At 37.4% G+C, this 18,086-nt stretch overlaps 1 long non-coding RNA gene across 2 annotated transcripts in view; it reads right to left on the bottom strand.

Moving 5' to 3' along the window:
* The window catches only part of LOC118974139 (uncharacterized), a 457,532-nt gene extending 442,692 nt beyond the window's left edge, over window positions 1-14,840 (bottom strand). For both annotated transcript variants that reach the window (XR_012132176.1, XR_012132177.1), the window contains exon 1: window positions 14,796-14,840. This is a non-coding gene — a long non-coding RNA (uncharacterized lncRNA). The remainder of the gene's footprint in view (window positions 1-14,795) is intronic.
* Between the last annotated feature and the right edge of the window lie 3,246 nt (window positions 14,841-18,086).

Raw genomic sequence — 18,086 nt, 5'->3', positions numbered from 1 at the left:
TGTGAATACAGCCCATGGGGACTGCAGTCCCCCATCCTCACTCAACAAGTTGCACCAACTGGGCATCCTTGGCTGAAGACCTCAGTCTACTCTGGCTCATGGAGTTAGGAACCCTCAGAGCAAAAAGCCAAGTCAATGGAAGGTCCGGTGTGAGTAAAGCTAGAGAATTTGAAAATTAATTAAATGGGTCTAATCATAACAAATTTACATAAAGATGAAACCAGCAGGTAACTTGATAGAGCATCTGGGCACTCTCAGCCTAAGCCAATGAAATAAAAACCAGTACAAATCCTACTTTCAAAGTTGGTATGCATTTGTTAGGAAATAAGTTCCATGGTAAAAGATGTGACTGTCATGACAGCCTCTTTGATTTCATAGGAGAAAACATAGATCTGACTTCTCTCCCAGGGAGGGCATGTCCCCACAGCTTGGAGAGACTGTCTTATGTCTTGCAGCCCCCATTCCAAGGCAGGTGGAAAATAGACCTCCAAGTAAAAGAAGCAGACAAAGAACTTGCCAAGCTTTCGCCCATGACATATGCACGTTTTCGAAAATAAAAGGTGTGGTTGAGGGAAAAATGAAAATGTTTAAGTTAAGGGTGCTGAGGGAATGAGTAACCCCTAGCTTGGTATCTGTCAGTGTACAAGGCTCTGCACAATTATTTTTTCATCTGTAGTACAAAAATCCATATTTGTCTCTATTACTGCCAAGAGAAAGTATCCTAGTGAAGCTTATGAACAATATTTGAAAGTGAAAGAAGAAACAGCTATTTAATTATCTTGTTTCTTATAGTTGCAAAGGCTGATGTTACTTAAAACCCCAAAAGCTCCTTCCCTTCTTTCCCTGAGAGGCATTGTAAACATCCACTATTGTTTACCAGACGTAATTTACTACTTTGGAAATGTCATTTTATTATTTTAAGCAAGGTAATTTACAACTCCCTGTACCATGCAGAGGTGTCTCACTCTGAGCTCCTTTAAAAAAAGGAAATTCATGAAATAATACAATGTGTTTTTATGTGACAATTTCATTTTTTTAACCAATCTATGCTGCACTTTAATCCTCTGATTGTTTGCCTTTTAAGTATTTATTAAGTAGAGTAACTGCACCGTAGAATAGTTTGGTTCTGTGTCCTAATAATGATAAAGAGGAGTAAGGAAGAAAATGGGACTCCTTCGATAAAGGGCATTCCTTCACAATACAATTACTGCTTTCTTCCCTTGTTAAAAATAATAGCCATTTCCTGTTTGTCCCCTTTCATTTCAATTAAACACTCTCCAGTGCTTTATATGGTGAAAGGCTTTTCTTTTCCCTTTTTTTCCACTATCGATTAAGCATTTGAACTGCCTCCAAATTTGATAATATACTGTCAACACTGAAGGCTGCTTCTTATTTTTTTAGTGGCAATTATTCTGAATTAGCATATATTTTGGCAGTTTAAAATTTCATATAAGCTAAATATATTTAATTAAGTGATTTTTGAGACTGTTTCTTAGCCCCAATTCCACCACTCTTTATAGCACCAAGGGTATTTCCAATTCCTTAAAATTTTCTGCCATTTATTCTGAAATTTCTATGAAATCTTGAGAGGAGTGAAAGTTTCACATAGTCATTAAAGTGCCAAATGAGATGTACACTAGAGGTGAACCTTAAAATTTAAAGATAGAATTGTTGATAGCTATAAAAGCACTGACTCAAAACCACCTAACCTTAGCTGGTTAAGAGTATAATCCTGTCAATTATTAGAAGGCCTTTGAAGTGAAACACAGAAACTCAGCCCTCTGCCTGTTTTTAAAATTCTCCTTGACTACAGACTAAATCGCAGGGCAATGTAGGCTCAGCCACATCTGCATGGTGAGCAGAGAATTACTTTACTTGAACTTTGCTCCAGTCAGGACATTTTAGGGCTTATAAATCTTGAATCCATCTAAGTTCACCTTAAATTAGCCTTGCAAAAACACACTCCAAACTTCAGTTGTCAGCCTGGTGGTTTTTGGCCAGATGCCACTCAGCAGCTGAAACACTGATTATCATCTTCTCTTTCTTCTTTTCTTGTCTTAGACACAATTTTTAAGAAGAAAAAAAAAGATTATGTAAGCTAAGATAACATGGAGAACAGCTTTACCTCAGTGTTGTTACATTTGCAAATGTAACAAATATAACAACAGTACCAACTATAATGGTACCGTTAGCAGGTACATTTTACACTTAAATACACGTGATGAGAATAGAGGGCTAGGCAGCCTAGCTGTGTACACAATGATGCCATCTACTGCACAAGGAGACTGGGGCTGGGCCAAGGGCTTGGCTAAGCCATGCCAAGATACAACAGATTTTTCAATTTTACAGCAAATAGAAACAAAATACTAGTTTCAGAAGGTGTACTCAACAAACACTTCCCAATGTGTTTCTGATTTGTGGTCAGAATGTTTTTACTGCTGGTGCCCTGCACTTTTGAGACATTTATTTCCTAAAAGAAAGATTCCTTTCTATAAACCTCAACTGTCTGTTTTTCAAAGCAATTTAAAATCAAACACACAAATAAAATTCTTAACATATGGAAACCTTCATATAGGGCCTTACGTATTCAGAGTTAAAATTGTTTTATAAACTGTAATGTTTTGCAGATGAAAATACAGAGGGAATGACTGTTTTTAGCACTAATGCTTTTTGACAGCGTTAAACCTTGTTTTAGTAATTCACATCAAAATGTTTGGTGGTTTTAAATGGACCATTAATAAAAATAGCATGTTTTAAGTTTTTAGAAATTGCGCTTAATACTGTGAAGTGGTATAAAATTGCAAATGTAACACTGTGTTTTTATTTATTTTTTAATCCTTAAAACAAACAACCCAACTTCTGATGCTCAAAGGGGGAAAATATTTCCTCTTCATCCATCTCAGAATCTATACAGAAATGGACCTTTTGCCAATTCCCACTTTGGAAAAAGACAAAATAACAAAACAAAACAACAAAATTGCCATCTTCTGCCACAAGTGCTCTATAAGGCTGCTGAATCTAACTGGATCCCATGGAACCATGAAAATACAATTAAAGTTCTCTACCATGAACTGGAAAGTATATAACAGAAGAGAGGAATTTTAAATTTTAGTACTACCTCTGTCACAAATCATGTTACCTCCAGGAAACCACTCAAATTTCTCTGAGCCTCAAAAAACTTATCTGCAAAATGGGAAAAGTAATATTAATTCTTTCAAAATAGAAAAACTATTGGAACAGGCTCATAAAATTCTGTACATAAAAAATCTTTGTAATGGAAGGCAAAATTATTCAGTTCCATTTAATCCACCAAGCATATACTGAGTACTAATTAGTTCTCATCTGTGATGCATCGACGAGAAGAAATGAACATCAAAATTATGGATCTTATCCTTGTGGAAATTTTAAGGAATGAATTGGAGGAAAGTAGAAAATAGGATGAAGTTGAGACTGGAGAGCCATTTGGTTCAGAGAGAACAATGCTAAGAAATGAAATGGGAAGGAAACAGCACAGTGTGTTTCTGGAACTTCAAATAATCCAGTATTGCAATTGAAGGTCAATTGATAAACAAGAACAAATATGTTTGGGCTTATATTTATAAAGGAACATTATAAAAGGCTGTCATTCATTTGTTCATTCAACAAATATTTACTGAGTGCCTATCATGAGACAGGAATTCTACTAGTCAGTGAATAAACAGAGGGGAAATAGACCTAAAGGATAGTACATAACTTCATTGTCTTCATAGTCTAGAGTTAGAAACCTGGGACCTGACTAAGCAGGAAAGTGGCAAGTTGTTATTCACACTTTAGAGAGACCACTCTGCCATCAATGTAGGGAAAGAAAAAGAAAGTGTAGGGGGTGGGCTCCAGGGGATGAGAAATGGAAATTCTTGATAGTACATGGGCCTTTCTTTGCCCTGCTTCTGGATCTCTCCCTGCTCTCTTCCTACGTAGTTCCTGAGCCTTTGATTATATTAATAAGGATGATGAGGAGACACATCTGCCATAGAGGATACAATGAAAATAACAAAAAGGATTTACTTTGAAAATGGGTAGAACTATTAAGTAGTTCTACAGGAGGCAGGAGAGAAGCAGAATGTTAAGAGCCACTGGATTATATTTTGAGTTGTTTATATTAGAAATTAAGATATTGGGAAGGAAGAAATACTGGGATGATAGCTGACATCCATGTAAAGAATACTCAGAATAAAAGAGATGAAAAAGGAATATTTTAATGATATAATGAAATGCATAAAGTAGCCCTGATTATTCTTGAAATTTTACCAGAAAAACAAAGGAACATGGGAGAGAAATTATTGAGATTGGAATTGAAAATTGGGGAAAAAGTAAAACTCAGGAATTGGTGTTTCAGGCTGAGACCCAGACATATGTGTTCTTGAAAATGAAAAGCAGTATAAAAACTCTCCTTGGGAGTTTACATCAGTCAACAAATACCGAGGTGCTTTAGAGATACAGAGATCCTACTCTCACGGAGTCTGTATTTTAATAGAACTTTTAGAAGTTAACAACTTTGTAGAAGTATAAAATAACTTCAGGTACTATTAAGTAAACAAAATAGAAACATATGGAGTCTCCTCTAGCTAAATTAGTTGGAGAAGATGAGCTTTCTGGCCTGAGTGCTGAACGACAAGGGGCAACAGCAAAACACCTCACACATCAAAGCAGGAGGGTACAAGGCTGGGAGGAAAACCTCAGTGGGACACTGAGGGTTGGAGGAACACAAGGAAGGCCTGTTTGGCCAGCATGTACTAAATAAGAGAGAAAATAGAAGGAAATGAGGTCAAAGATGTAGGTGACAGCCAGGTAGTATAATCTTAGAGGCCTCAGAAAAAGAGTTTGGATTGTCTTTTGACTATACTGTGAATTACTGGAGGGCCTCAGGTGAGAAATGATAGCTATCTGAGGTTTTAGAAAGACAACTCTAGCTGCTGTATGGCTAAGCTTTCGGTAGTGGTACTTGGGGTGGGGGGTAGGGGCTATAAAGACAGAGCAAAGCACTAGGAGGTAATTCAGGCAGTATGAGCTACTGGTGGCTAGGAGGAAGGAGCATGTGTTTGGGGAAGGGAGGTGTGAAGTAAGAAATCAAGAGTTTTGTGTTGGCCATGATAAACTGATATGCCTGACAGACATTTATATGAATTCACAATAATGGGAAACATCTTTGAGTGAGAGATCAATATGAACATCATCAACAGACAGAGATGTTATGTGAAGCCAAGACTACAGACAGAGAAAGGAGAAGGTAAAGAACAGATAGATCCCTGGGCAATTCTAACACTCAGAAGTCTGGTACAGAAAGAGAAATAAAGGAAGGAAACTGAGGAAAAGCCACCTTGAATAGAAAACATATTATGAGTAAAGGAGCAGTTGAATAGTGTACTGATGAGAGGTCAATAAAAATAAAAACAAAAACAGTATCATTAGTTTGGCAAGAATGATAAAAACTGGTGACTGATAAAACTCATTTAATAATGTGATAGTAGGCATGACTGAAGAGAGCTGAGTGAATGTCAGAAGTAGTCACTCTTTACATAAGCTCCCTGTTGGCCATTCTCTCAAGAAAAGGGGTTTTAGTTTTACTCCAGTCAAAGGGAAATACTGCCACTCACATGTACCTTGGATGTCATCCCACTCATCTTCTCTTGCACTTTGCTCCTACAGTATTCCCTTTACTCCTGAACTTCAGTGTCCAGTTGTTATGAAATATTCCTGTCAGCATAATATACCTTAATTTTCACCAATCTTAAAATATTTCCCATAATCCTATCTTCCTATTCCAGCCACTGCCCCAATTTTCTGCATTCCTTCACACCCAAATTTTAAGCTGAAAATTTATTTTTAATCTACTTCAAACTTACCAAGAAACTCAAATTATCCTTAGAAGGAAGGCAGAAACATGACCCCCTGAAATAGACTGTTAGCACAAAAATGGGATCAGAGAAAACAACAATTTATGTCATGATCAGAACACATCACTGAAATTCTGTAGGAATGGCAAGCATCACGAGCAGAGGAAGGCTGGCATCTAAAGGTAGCATTCAAAGGACCCAGCACTGGAGATTAGTCATGATTTCAAGGCCACCAGGATCTCCATTATGGTAAAAGACTGTCCTATGGTAACTGTAAATCAGGACGTAGAATGCCTGTCTTGTGTTAAATTCCTCACCATGCCTTAAACAACAAGAAAAAATGTTCTACCTTTTTCAAAAAATCGGTTTTGAAAGACAACTATAGTGGTCCACAGACCAGGAATGAGAATAGTTTGGAGCAGTACCTTCTACGAGTATTTATAGTAAAAAATGAAATGGTCTTGTCTTTCATCTTAAAATTGATCAACCCGTAGCTTTCTCCCTATTGATGGAGCTTGTTAATCAACATCAAGGAGAAAACAGAGCACTGTTTCCCTCCAGAACAGACATGAAGTGCTGCAAGTATGCTTCAGCCTCTTGAAATAAGCCCTTTAGGAGGAGAGTTTGTGTTAGGTATGAGTAGTCAGGAGTCTTGGTCCTCATAGGCTGCTGTTGATGTGGGGCAGGGACCTGGGACAAGCATCATAGTTAACTTTTCCTGCCTATGATGAAAAATTCTGAGATATAAACAGTATGGTAAGAACAAAGAGGATTCCATTTTAAGGCTAAAGTTCAATTTAAAAAACCAGGAAGTTAAGAAGATTCCTAACAGATTCTTTAGCAAACAGACAATAACTCAATTCACTTTGGTGGCAGAGCTGGAGGTCTTGATTGATAATATATCCCCAGAGGGAAGTTGCTATCCTGGAAAGGAACTAACCAATTTCTTGTATTAAGTTAATTTTGCAGAATTACCTGGAGGACTGATAATAGAAGAGAGGAGACTTAACGTCTCTCACCAGAGATAAGCATTTTGAGACCACTTTACAAGTCTATATCCCCTGGCCCTTTGAAAAATCATTAAAAGAGGGAACCCTCAGCATTTTAGTTTGCCTCCTGCCCAAGAACACCTGCACTTCTTCTCTCTTTAAGTGTGTACCTTTAAATAAAGCTTTCTCACTGCTTAACTTACTGAATTTTGCCTTTTTTATTTCATTCTATTTCCAAGTCCCCACTTAATCCCTGATAAGTAGGGAGGGGCTGCTGAGAGCTCAGTTTGTGTCTGCAAGTTCCTGTCACCTGAATGACCTGGACGGAACTGTCACTGCAGTAACCCGCCTGAAAAATCCCCCTTCTTTGGGAAATTATCAGAATATAATCTCACTCCATCCCATGTTCTGCCATTCCCCAAATCCTGGGGTGGTAGGAGCTAGTCCCCAGGCAGTGCAAATCCAAGTGCACATGGGATGCCAAGTGACCCTGGCCTTAAGAGATGGCAAGGGAATTTGCCCTATACTAACAAAATGTTTAGCAAACTTTCCCTCTGCACCTCTGCATTGTCCTGCTCTCAACTGCCTGCAAGGCCGCTGCCATTAATTTCTACTCTCACTCTAATGAATTCCTTCCTTACCTATCTTCCAACCTGCTCAAGAATTCTTCCTCGTTCAAAGTCAAGAACTCTCTGCTGTCCAGGTTGAGATTTCACCTGGTGCACAGGGAGAGACCTCCCAGATGCAGCTGCCCGGCAATGCTATCACTAAGTACAATCACCTGACTGGGCTCAAAAACAACATAAATTAATTTCTCACAGTTTTAGACATTAGAAACCTAAGATCAAGATGCCAGCAAGGTCAAATTTCAGTGAGAACCCTCTTCCAGACTGCAGACTCTACCTTCCTATGCAAGAAAAGAGCAAGAATGCAATCTGGGCTCTCTGTTATAAGGACCCTCATCCCATTCCTGAAGGTTCCACCCTTGTGACTTAATTACCTCCAAAGACCCCACTTCCTAATACCATCACTGGGGAGTAATATTTCAACAAATGAATTTGGGGAGGCACACATTTAGTCATTTAATAAGATATTCCATTCTCTGCCATAAAAACCCCCAAAACCAAACTACACCAAATTTGGAGAAAAAGCCTTACAATGTGCCTGGATCACAAGCAGGATGGCAAAGACCATAAATATAAAGAATTATACATCTGGCCCCTCACAGACATCAGAAGGCCCATAGATGGCCCATACTTTTATCAGTCATGGCAGAGACACACTGCATGGCTAACTGAAACTTTAGAAAAAACCAACTCAATGAATGAGCCATCATTTTATCCCTAGCAGAGATCTATTAAATCAAAACACTGACAGGTTAGCTGACCAGTGTGCTAACAAGAATTTGGAAGAATACAAAGAAGTACATTTAGGCAATATCCCCATAGACATCAAAAGTGATGCCATTTGACCCAATAGAAGGGAGTGGGGAATGACAAGATGCGGATGGCTGGGAAATGACAGCACCTTCAAAATAGCAGGAATGGGTGTGTGGCCCTTCATTAGTTCTCTAGAGAAAACACAGGAATCAACAAACTAACACCTTCCTTGCTCTGCTCCACTTTCCTGATTTCTTCTTTCTCTCCAAATTTTAAGAAAGAGTCTGTGTCTTCCTGCATAGCACCAAGGCCTTCTGAAGGACAATCAGAATAATTGATAAAGGACCATCTCAGAAAAAAGAGGCTAGAATGTTTAAAAAGTTTACATTGGACAAAAGAAGAAATCACAAGCAGAAGAACAAGATATACTAAAGTTGAGCTTTGTGAAGGTATGCAGTGTTTGGGAAAAGCAGCTGTCATCCACGTGGAAGGTGGAGCAAAGCAGAGATGGGGTGGTGACGTTTAAAGTACAATTGCTGTTTATTAGTAATATCCTCCCTCCCTCTGAATATTTTCTAAGACAGATTAGGTTAAAGATTAGCATTTCTTTTGATTCTAGTTTTCCTTTGGACTGCTGTTTCTTCAATTGTAATTCCATGTAAGGGCTAAGGCCCCAATTTTATTTGGGTTATACTTTTGATAATCCAAGAAAGATAAAATAAGGACCTAACCTAAGCTGTAGTGTAGCCTTGGTGATTTTGAGAATGGGATAGAATGAAGAAATATTTAGAATACAGATTCAACAGGACAATTGCTCTGGACATTAAAGGAGACGAGGAAGAAACAGCCTCAGATGCCTATCAGGCTTAGCTGCTAATATTATAAATAAAGTATTAAAACACTAGAATATTTTAAGCCAGTCATGGAACTGTGTTTTCCTTAACAGGAAAAGTAATGAAATATTAACTAATGAGACTTACAAGAACTATGCTTAGAGAATTCCTGGAAATGGGTCCTTCTTCTAATAAGTTAGGTGTAAAGGGAACAGACCTTTTTTTAAATTTTTGGTATCATTAATCTACAATTACATGAGGAACACTATGTTTACTAGACTCCCCCCATCACCAAGTCCCCCCCACATACCCCATTACAGTCACTGTCCATCAGCATAGTAAGATGTTGTAGAATCACTACTTGTCTTCTCTGTGTTGCACAGCCCGCCCTGTGCCCCCCCATATTATACATACTAATCATAATGCCCCCTTTCCTTTACCTGCTCCCCTTATCCTACCCTTCTCACCCATCCTCCCCAGTCCATTTCCCTTTGGTAACTGTTAGTCTACTCTTGGGTTCTGTGAGTCTTCTGCTGTTTTGGCTCCTTCAGTTTTTTCTTTGTTCTTATACTCCACAGATGAGTGAAATCATTTGATACTTGTCTTTCTCTGTCTGGCTTATTTCACTGAGCATAATACTCTCTAGCTCCATCCATGTGGTTGCAAATGCTGTAGGATTTGTTTTCTTCTTATGGCTGAATAACATTACATTGTGTATATATACCACATCTTCTTTATCCATTCATCTACTGATGGACACTTAGGTTGCTTCCATTTCTTGACTACTGTAAATAGTGCTGCAATAAAACATAGGAGTGCATATGTCTTTTTCAAACTGGGCTCCTGCATTCTTAGGGTAAATTCCTAGAAGTGGAAAATCCTGGGTCAAATTATATTTCTATTTTGAGTTTTTTGAAGAACCTCCATACTGCTTTCCACAATGGTTGAACTAATTTACATTCCCACCAGCAGTGTAGGAGGGTTCCCCTTTCTCCACAGCCTTGCCAACATTTGTTGTTGTTGGTCTTTTGGATGGCAGCCATCCTTACTGGTGTGAGGTGATACCTCATTGTAGTTTTAATTTGCATTTCTCTGATAATTAGTGATGTGGAGCATCTTTTCACGTGTCTATTGGCCATCTGAATTTCTTCTTTGGAGAACTGTTCAGCTCTTATGACAATTTTTTGATTATATTATTTCCTTTTTGTTTGTTGAGGTGTGTGAGCTCTTTATATATTTTGGATGTCAACCCTTTATCGGATCTGTCATTTATCAATATATTCTCCCATACTGTAGGATGTCTTTTTGTTCTATTGGTGGTGTACTTTGCTGTACAGAAGCTTTCAGTTTGATGTAGTGCCACTTGTTCATTTTTGCTTTTGTGTCCCTTGCCTAGGGAGATATGTTCATGAAGAAGTCGCTTATGTTTATGTCCGAGAGATTTTTGCCTATGTTTTTTTCTAAGAGTTTTATGGTTTCATGACTTACATTCAGGTCTTTGATCCATTTCGAATTTACTTTTGTGAATGGTCTTAAGCAATGATCCAGTTTCATTCTCTTACATGTAGCTGTCCAGTTTTGTCAACACCAGCTGTTGAAGAGGCTGTCATTTCCCCATTGTATATCCATTGCTCTTTTATCATATATTAATTGACTGTATATGTTTGGGTTAATGTTTGGAGTCTCTATTCTGTTCCACTGGTCTGTGGCTCCATTCTTGTGCCAGTACCAAACTGTCGTGATTACTGTGGCTTTGTAGTAGAGCTTGAAGTTAGGAAGCGAGATCCCTCCTGCTTTATTCTTCCTTCTCAGGATTGCTTTGGCTATTCGGGGTCTGTGGTTCCATATGAATTTTAAAACTATTTGTTCCAGTTCGTTGAAGAATGCTGTTGATATTTTGATAGGCATTTCATTGAATCTATAGATTGCTTTAGGCAGGATGGCCATTTTGACAATATTAATTCTTCCTAGCCAAGAGCATGGGATGAGTTTCCATTTGTTAGTGTCCTCTTTAATTTCTCTTAAGAGTGTCTTGTAGTTTTCAGGGTATAGGTCTTTCACTTCCATGGTTAGGTTTATTCCTAGGTATTTTATTCTTTTTGATGCAATTGTGAATGGAATTGTTTTCCTGATTTCTCTTTCTGCTAGTTCATCATTAGTGTATAGGAAAGCAACAGATTTCTGTGTATTAATTTTGTATGCTGCAACTTTGCTGAATTCTGATATTAGTTCTAGTAGTTTTGGAATGGAGTCTTTAGGGTTTTTTATGTACAATATCATGTCATCTGCAAATAGTGACAGTTTGACTTCTTCTTTACCAATCTGGATGCCTTGTATTTCTTTGTTTTGTCTGATTGCCATGGCCAGGACCTCCAGTAATTCGTTGAATAACAGTGGGGAGAGTGGGCATCCTTGTCTTGTTCCCGATCTTAGAGGAAAAGCTTTCAGCTTCTTGCTGTTAAGTATGACGTTGGCTGTGGGTTTGTCATATATGGCCTTTATTATGTTGAGGTACTTGCCCTCTATACCCATTTTGTTGAGAGTTTTTATCATGAGTTTTAAGCATGTTAAATTTTGTCAAATACTTTTTCAGCATCTATGGAGATGATCATGTGGTTTTTGCAGAACAAACATTTTTTGTCTCTGAATATTATTACATGTATCTAATACCTTAATCTAAAGCAAACACGTAGGGAAAATGAAGGACACAAGCTTAAGATACTAGCTGATAAGCTGAGGCTGGCACATAGGAAAGATGGAAAGAAGCTGGTTCCTAGATAATGTCATTGAGGCACTGAGTTAACTATCCTTGGAACTGTTTTGCCTCTGGACTTCTTGTTTGCAAGATAACTGATTTAAAAATGTGGAAATGGCTGAGTGAAAGAGTTGGGGCAAGGGCAGTAAAGATCTGGCCTTTCTTATCTTGAAGCATAGGAATCTTGAAGAGGCAGGGAAGGGAAAGATAATTAGAACACAAAATACGTAAATTGGAGCCTCTTACTGAGTGCTTTCGAACAAGTGAGTCAATCTGGAATAAATGTAATATTTTAAGTGGTTTCTTCCACCCAAGTCTGTTTTTTAAAACTCACATAGATGACATTAAAATTGAGAATTGTGGAGTTGAGCAGAATACCAAGAGTAAATGCCAAGAATTCTATAAATGTAAGAGTAACTCTAGATTCTTAGCTACCACTGCAACATTGGCATCATCTTCTACTTTATTTGAATTAGAATCTCAAGCTCCACCCAGTTTGACTTAATCAGAATCTGCGTTTTTAACAAGACTCCCAAGTGTTTCATAAGCACATTAAAATCTGAGAAACATTTTACAAGGCAAAATTTTTGGATCTAGCACATGGAATTGACAAGACGAAAACAGACTGAAACCTTATTAAATTCTTAAGGGAAATGTATTCCCATTGGATTTCTATTACTTGCTGCTTAATGCAAACTCATTGATATAGAAGAGATAGTTTTTGAATGGAAGAGAATTAAATGTATTTATAATCTCTTTTCTTAAGCAAATATATTTGGATTATTAAGTCCGAAAACTACCAAGAGCCTTAACATAATAATTCTGGAAGATAAGGAAACAAGAATAGAGGCTTTGGAACACAACGTTTAAATGACTGCTAAAGAAGACAAAGTAAATATCACATGAGAGGGGACATGATCAACTAACAAATTAAAGCAATTCAGTGTCATATCCAGGCACTAGCTATGTACCAGGGATAAAAATATGAATGGCATAATCCTTGCCTTAAGGAAACACACAGTCTAAATTAACAGTAAGCCAGGTTTCAGATCAAAATGAGAAGAACCAAACAAAGAATATGCTTTTGGTAGTCCTTGGCATGCACATCTCCAAACAATAAGTAGAAGCCTCACGTGGGCATTTTTAAAAACTTTTCCACCATACATTCCTCTTCTGCTAACAGCATTGCAAATTTCCTTTGAGGTGCCAGCTCTCCTCCATTTTCCATGCATGTGGATCAAGTTAAGCTACACCATTGCTCCAGGGTAGAAGCATGAGCTACAGGCCTGGCCAATCAGAACATGAATAATATACTATAATATTGTTTCCAGCTATCATCTCCACCCTGCTCCCAACTCCCACAAGAAGAGTATGCAGCTGACCCTTGAACAACATGGGGCTAGGGGTACCAAACCCATGCACAGTTGCAAATACCCCTGCAGTTTGACTCCCCAACATTTTAACTACTAAGAGCCTATTATTGACTGGAAGCCCTACCAATAACATAAATAGCCTATTAACATGTATTTTGTATATGTCTAATATTACTGTATTCTTACAATAAAGTAAGCTGGAGAAAATGTTTTTTCACGAGTCAAGTTGTTCAAGAATTAAACATATGCTTTTTCCATAGTGCTTAAGATGTTGCATTATAGATGGAAAATAGTAGAGTGGAAGAAATTATCTAGAGTTTTAAGTCTGGAAAACCAGAAAACTTATTCCATTTCTAGTGACAGAAACATCAATAAGTGAAGAACATTTGGGAAGGAAGATGAAGAATTCAATTTTCCATAATGAGATTAATTAAAAATGATACTTATTATTTCTTTTGTATTATAAAAGTAATGCTTGGTTTTGTAGATAATTTTGAATATAGGGGAAAACAGAAAGAAGACATTTATAATAACCCTGTTAAAATTTCGATGTGTTTCCTTTTCATTTTTTTCTCCCTCACACGTAAATATATAAAACCAAAGTGGGATTACATCTTATACATATTCTTGGATCCCATAATTTTCATTTAACTTGATAAGTGAGTATTCCACTTAAAAAAAAAAGAAATCTTGAAGGTAAGATTTATAATGTCTAGATATATGCATACGTATTTTAAAATTTACCCAACTTCACTTATTGACAGATTTCTTACTATTTTTATAAAACTACAAATGTAACTAAAGTAAGAATATTTATATTGATCTGGATATACCTCTAATATTTTCTTAGGATAAAAATCTAGAAATGGAATTATCAGACCACACAGTATGAACTACTAAATCAATGTAGAGATGCACAGTGATTTCTCAATAAGGTCTTCCAGGTAAAACATTAACAAGAATATAGGTATGTAACTCCTTATTTTCTCACACCAAATATTTTCACAAAAGTGACATATCTACACACACACACGTTACGGCATCAAATTATTAACAGAAACTGGAAAACTCCACTAAGTAGTATTTTAACAGAATAGAATAAGGATAAGCTTTCTGTCACGAGACACAACAAGCAGAAAGTCAGCATGACCAGTTTTCTTCCTCAACTAGGTGGGCAGTGTAAGCAGAAGGCTCGCACAGTGCGGTTTTGCACCAAGAAAACCGAAGTTACTCAATATATGTGGAGAAAATGCAGCCAGAAGAAGGACCATTGCTTTGAAGACACAGAATAACCTCTCTCAGAAAAAAACTTACTCTTCAAATTAGGAGTGTAATTAAACATTCTTATGCAGTTGTCAAAAGGATATGGCATCTATAAAACCACAGCACACAATTAGGAAAAAAACCTGAGTTTTGCGAAGACCAGATATTTCAAAACACACAAACGTGATTTGATCACTTAAAAAATATATTGAAAAGACTGAATCTCATGTTGGATAGAGCAGAAAATTAAATAATAAAGAAAACCCCCACAACGTCAATTTCAGATAGAGAAATTAAAAAATGAGGAAAATAATATCAGGAGCTCCTCACCAACGCCGTCACGCGGTCCCAGCTCTGCAGCCCGCGGAGGCCGGGCCTGCGCGCGGGGCATGCCGGGCGGCGGCGCCGGGCCTGGGCGCGCGTCCCGGCGGCGGTGACGGCCCTGCGTTTCCGGCGCCGTGCTGCCGGGCTGCACCTTGCAGCCGCTGTCTGTGAAGACCAAGGGGGCAAGTTTGCAGACAGCAGTATGTTGGGAAGCTCAAGTTTGCCTCCTCGGAACTTTCCCTGGGTCCAAGAAGCTGGTTTTGGCCGCACGAAAGCTGCCGTAATTCTCAGGCGGGTGGATCTGTGTTACCGCGCGCACAAGGACAGAGCAGAAGGTGCTGCGGTCGCCATCACAGGATGTAATCCCTTGTTCGGCGGGGGCTGAGGAAATATTAGAGTCACAGAGAACAGATCTAACAATTGACCCAACAGTTCCATAATAGTAATCTTAGAGGTGAATAAACCGACAAAACAGGCTCTCTGGACTAGCAAGGCTCACTGGGAACCAGAAAAGCCTTTATCAACATAACTGTTACATGTATGGTGTGATCCTGGACTGAATATTGGACTAGGAGAAAAAAAGTTATAAAGAACCCTTTTGTAAAAGTAGCATTTCACATAAATGTTAGGTACATGTTACTGTATCAATATTAAATTTTATGCATTGGATGTATTATGGGAAAATGAGAAGTCTTTGTTCTTAAAAGATAGAGGCTGACATACTTAGGAGTGAAAGGTTATGATATCTGTAGCTTTCAAAATAAACGAGAGAGCAGCATGTGCAAAAGATGAATTTAGGTGAAGAGTAGAAAACTATTCTTGGAACTCTTCTGTAGGTTAAAACTTTTTAACAAAATTTTAAAAATATGAAACAATTTCAAATATAATGGGATAACAAGTGAAAAGTTTGATTGCAAAAATATCTATAGACATTCAGGAAGAAAGCAAACAGAAGCAAACTGACAAGAGATTAGCATCTGCAATATACAAGCAGAAAAAAGTGGAGCAAGACCTAAGACTGGCATATTCAAGTCTTAGAAAAGACTTAACGAAAGCTTGGAAAATATATCTTTCCTCAGATGGAGGTAAGACTAGGTTTCAAGCCAACTGAAAATTAAATGAATAAAATATAATTAAAATTTGAGAGAGCCAAAGTATGGGGGAAGGAATACTTTTTTTTATTGAGATACATAGAATAAAGTGCACAAATCTTAGTGTACAGCTTGATAAATTTTGACGTGTATACCCTCATGTATCCATTATTCACATCAAGATATCAAACATTCTCACTAATTTGGGAGGGTAGGGCAAAATGCTTTTAAAAGAAAATATATTACAAAAAAAGCACTAACAATCTACTAATATAGTCAGATTTTCTAATTGAGCTTAGTTCAGTATACATAGTATTTCCTGGAAATTACCTTTCCTTTTTTGCTTAGAATCCACATCTGATGGTAAATCCCTCAAAACATTCTCATTTTTTATATTTGGATTTTGTCTCGTTAATAGATTTGTAATAGATTGCTTAATTTTTGGCTTTTTCAAATACTCCTATCTCCAGTATATGTTGAGTAGAAGCAGTGATAGTGGACACTGTTATCTTCTCTAAACCTCAAGCATAATTCTGCAACACTGGAACATTGATGTTTGACAAAGTTTTCTCTAGGACCCTTTGCTTATTCAGTTATTGGGGTTACTGCTGCTTCTGTGAAATGAGGTTTCAAGTCTATTGCTCATTTTTCTATCGAATTGTTTATCTTGTTCTTATAATTTATAGGGTTATTTGAATATTCTAGATACTAATCATTTCTTAATGATATAGATTGGAAATACATTTCTATTCATAGCTTGTCTTAACATTCTCTATATTATGTAATCTGATGAAAACTAGAATTTTAATGTAGCTTGACATCATCTTTTTTATGGTTTATGCTTTTTATTTCTTGCATAAACAATGCTTCCATATGCCAAGATCATCAGTTATTTTGTCCTATTACCATTATTTTCAAAATTTGCCACTTATGTAAGTATTTAATCCACTTGAAATTTTTTGGATGTATCATAGGTAATGGTCAAGTTTTATTATTTCCAAAAAAATAAACTAATTGTCACAGAATCATTTATTGAAAATTCAACCATTCCCCACTGATCTGAAAGGTTATTCTGCAATATTGGAACATTAAAATACAGTGTTTAGCATTAAGTGTGATGTTTCCTATAATCTGTTATATATACATATATTTTTAATTAAGGTATTAATATACAATCTCATGAAGGTTTCACATGAACACCATTGTGGTTTCAACATTCACCCATATTCTCATGTCCCTCCCACCATCCCATTGCAGTCACTGTCCATCACCATAGTAACACGCTGTAGAGTCATTACTTGTCTTCTCTGTGCTGTACTGCCTTCCCTATGTATATTGTGAGTGCTGATTATAATGCCCCTTAATCACCTTATCCCTTCCCCTGGCCCCCACTGCCATCCCCAGCCCTCCCTTTGGTAACCGCTAGTCCCTTCTGGGCGTCTGGAGTCTGTTGCTGTTTTGTTTATTCAGTTTTCCTTTGTTATTATACTCCACAAATGAGTGAAATCATTTGGTACTTGTCTTTCACCGCCTGCTTTATTTCACTGAGCATAAATCCCTCTAGCTCCATCCATGTTGTTGCAAATGGTAGGATTTGTTTTATTTTTATGTCTGAACAATATTCCACTGTGTATATGTACCACCTCTTCTTTATCCATTCATCTACTGATGGACACTTAGGTTGCTTCCATATCTTGGCTATTGTAAATAGTGCTGCGATAAACGTAGGGGTGCATATGTCTTTTGAATCTGTGATCTTGTTTTCTTCAGGTAAATTCCTAGGAGTGGAATTCCTGGGTCTAATGGTACTTCTATTTTTAGTTTTTTGAGGAACCTCCATATTGCTTTTCACAATGGTTGAACTAATTTACATTCCCACTGATAGTGCAGGAGGATTCCCCTTTCTCCATATCCTCACCAGCATTTGTTTTTCCTTGTCTTTTGGATGTTGGCCATCCTGACTTGTGTCAAGTGATATCTCATTTTTGTTTTTCATTTCCTTGATAATTCGTGATGTGGAGCATCTTATCATGTATCTGTTGGCTATCTGAATTTCTTCTTTGGAGAAGTACCTCTTCAGATCCTCTGCCCATTTTTTAATTGGGGTATTTGCTTTTTGGGTGTGGAGGCATGGGCTCTTTGTATATTTTAGATGTTGATCCATTATCAGATATGCCATTTATGAATATGTTCTCCCATACTATAG

Source organism: Manis javanica, chromosome 6 (assembly GCF_040802235.1).
Source record: "Manis javanica isolate MJ-LG chromosome 6, MJ_LKY, whole genome shotgun sequence".
Lineage (NCBI taxonomy): Eukaryota > Metazoa > Chordata > Mammalia > Pholidota > Manidae > Manis > Manis javanica.
The sequence above is the reverse complement of the archived record's forward strand: the minus strand, read 5'-3'. Positions and strand labels throughout refer to the sequence as shown.